This window comes from Neoarius graeffei, chromosome 18 (genome assembly GCF_027579695.1).
Source record: "Neoarius graeffei isolate fNeoGra1 chromosome 18, fNeoGra1.pri, whole genome shotgun sequence".
In the NCBI taxonomy this organism is placed as follows: Eukaryota; Metazoa; Chordata; class Actinopteri; order Siluriformes; family Ariidae; genus Neoarius; species Neoarius graeffei.
In genome coordinates this window covers 6,684,360-6,687,793 of record NC_083586.1, presented here as the reverse complement: position 1 = coordinate 6,687,793, position 3,434 = coordinate 6,684,360, and the positions used below count along the sequence as shown (strand labels likewise).

General features: G+C 43.0%; 1 pseudogene; it reads left to right on the top strand.

The window, feature by feature from the left end:
- Nucleotides 1-618: 618 nt before the first annotated feature.
- LOC132865896 (histone H3-like) lies at nt 619-1,015 on the top strand (annotated as a pseudogene).
- Nucleotides 1,016-3,434: the final 2,419 nt, after the last annotated feature.

The window sequence follows — 3,434 nt, the reverse complement described above, 5'->3', positions numbered from 1 at the left end:
TGTTATAAGGTCGGCTATAACATAAGCCTAGCGCAATTCATCCTACACGATGTTCGTCATTTTTAGGGAGGCTGAGCCTCCCTCGTTGTCTTAGAGCAATCGCCCGTGGTGCAGTAGCATATAAGTGTGTGGCCTAAGTGTGACTTGGGGTTCAATCGGCATTTCGGTAAGGGGGCACATGCCAAGAGTAAGAGGGCACAGCGCCCCTGTTCCCCAGTTTAAATGAAAGCGTGGTGGTGGTGGTAGTAGTAATTTATTAAATAACAATAGTAACAGTAATAGTGTACTGGCTATAAAGGAAGGTTGTTGGGTGAAAATAGATTATGACGGCGCTGTCCGTGTGGCGATTGAACCTACACAAAGCACTAAGCTGCCTGTTGGCTCCGTGGGGCAGCGCGAGCGTCAATACATTAGGGACATGTGCGGCCGCATTTCAAACTGTGTCAGTGGCAAAAGACGGTCCAATAGCGAATAGGTGGTGCAGTGCGTTCTCTCCAATGACAGGCGACCGTGTTCAAGACACCCGATGAGTGCAGGGCGCTGTTAAAGTTTTAAAAGCCAGCGTTAGGCAGCGCTGTTTATTCTGTTTTTCATCTGTGAAGTGCAGAGCTTCACGCCATGGCAAGAACCAAGCAGACGGCCCATAAATCCACTGGTGGCAAGGCACCCAGGAAGCAGCTCGCCACTAAGGCTACCCCACAAGAGTGCCCCTGCTACCGGCAGCATGAAAAAGCCTCACCATTACAGGCCCGACACTGTGGCTCTGAGGGAGATCCTTCGTTATCCGAAATCTACTGAGCTGCTCATTCAGCACCGGGTAAGAGAAATCACTCAGGATTTTAAGACCGATTTGCGTTTCCAGAGCTTGGCTGTCATGGCCCTGCAGGAGGCAAGTGAGGTATACTTGGTCAGCCTGTTCGAGGACACTAGCCTGTGTGCCATCCACACCAGGAGAGTGACCATCATGCCCAAGGACATTCAGTTGGCACACCATATTCGCAGAGAGTGCACTTAAACGCAAATTCTGTCTAACACACACAAAGGCTCTTTTAAGAACCACCTCACTGTCTCACAGAAATGAACCCATCTCCATACCCTGTACGGAACACCGTTCTGTTTGAGCTCACGTTAAGAGTGGAGTTGGAGCAGTGAAACAGAACAGCTGTTAAGACATAGTGGCCAGAGTTTTAGAACTCTCCTCGCGGTTTGACTGACAGGTTTTTGGTTTGTTTTTGTCCCTGTCCTTTTAGGTATAGTGGTGTCTGAGTGCCGCTTCAGTAATCAGAAGAGAGAAGCAGAATTTTTTTCTACGCGAGTGTCCGGGTACACTTGCCTTTCTTTACTGCTTAGAAATGATCAAATATAATATTATGTGTAATAATTGGGGGTGGGGGTGTGTGTTTACATCAAGTACAAAATGAGACCATGTTTGTCTTATCACATTTTTATTTATTTTAATCATACATTTTTTTTGACATCTTTAAAAATGGACATTGTCCCAAAGCAGATTTACACTGTAAGGATTTATTTCTTTGTAAGGATAAATAATTGTAAGAATTTATTCTTAATAATTGTAAAGGATTTAGTATGTGACCCTCTGTTTTGTTTAAAATGACCTTCTGTCTCAGCTAGACACAGTATCTTTGTTTAAAAATTCCATTCTGTCTGAACATTGCTATCATATCATGAGAACAGGCTGTGCATCAGGGACAGCCCTGTGCTATCATATCATCAGAACATTTTGCTTATTGATCAGAAATGTATCTGAACATTCCAAGGTCTTCAATGATGTCACACTCATTTACACACATGCACATCTAAACATTCCATCAGAACAGTGATGTAATTAAGATGTGACCTGCTCAAGGTTTCACTACAGTCTCTGAAGCATGCAATGATGTCATACATACACACACACAGACATCAAAATGTCATTCACTCACACACACCCTCTGCAGTGATGTCACTTCATCCACACAGATAACACACCCCTGTATTATGTATTTTCTTGCCTCTTTGGGGACTTGCGAATAAAAGATTGTGAACTCATGAGGTTCCTGTCTTTTTTTTTTTTTTTGCGACTCACCCCCAGAGCTCTGGGTGATGCGAGGGGACTGATCTCGAGATGGGTAATCGCTCCAGCTGAGGCTGAGGGCAAGAGGTTAAGAACCCTAACAGTTTGGGGGCTCATCCGGGATCTACTGACCAGGTAAGCCTAAGGGACTTCCGCCTGGTTGGTAGTATCCGAAAACCCAGATTTGTTTATCCTCGTGAATAGTTTCACGGGACGATTTGTTTATCCTCGTGAACAGTTTCACGGGAAGAATTGTTCCATGTCACATATGCTCGAATGCACTCATTTCACTCAAAATCAATGTTCCTTGTCAAACGTTTGCTTTATGCGCTGAAACGGCTTTACAGACTGGGTGAATGCGCTCCTGCGGTAGGAAAGCTGTTTTCATGCACTCGGTGACACAAAGTGTGTTTTCCCACTCTGAACAAGTGCATATCACAGTACTATGTTGAAAACTCGTTTCAGACATGCTTATACAGTTAAAATGACAAATATGATGAAAATGTGTTAAAAGCTCGAAAACATGAAAATCCATGCTTAGTAAGTTGGTACATGTCACGTATGCTCGAATGCACTCATTTCACTCAAAATCAATGCTCCTTGTCAAACGTTTGCTTTATGCACTGAAAAGGCTTTACAGACTGGGTGAATGCGCTTCTGAGGTAGGAAAGCTGTTTTCATGCACTCGGTGGCACAAAGTGTGTTTTCCCACTCTGAACAAGTACATATCACAATACTATGTTGAAAACTGGTTTCAGACGTGCTTATACAGTTAAAATGACAAATATGATGAAAATGTGTTAAAAGCTCGAAAACATGGAAATCCATGCTTAGAAAGTTGGTACATGTCACATATGCTCGAATGCACTCATTTCACTCAAAATCAATGCTCCTTGTCAAACGTTTGCTTTATGCTCTAAAACGGTGTTACAAACAAGCTGAATGCGCTTCTGGGGTAGGAAAGCTGGTTTCATGCACTCTGTGACACAAAGTGTGTTTTCTCACTCTGAACAAGTGCATTTCACAGTTCTATGTTGAAAACTCGTTTCAGACGTGCTTATACAGTTAAAATGACAAATATGATGAAAATGTGTTAAAAGCTCGAAAACATGAAAATCCATGCTTAGAAAGTTGTTCCATGTCACATATGCTCGAATGCACTCATTTCACTCAAAATCAATGTTCCTTGTCAAACGTTTGCTTTATGCTCTAAAACGGCGTTACAAACAAGCTGAATGCGCTTCTGGGGTAGGAAAGCTGTTCTCATTAACTCGGTGACACAAAGTGTGTTTTCCCACTCTGAACAAGTGCATATCACAGTTCTATGTTGAAAACTGGTTTCAGACGTGCTTATACAGTT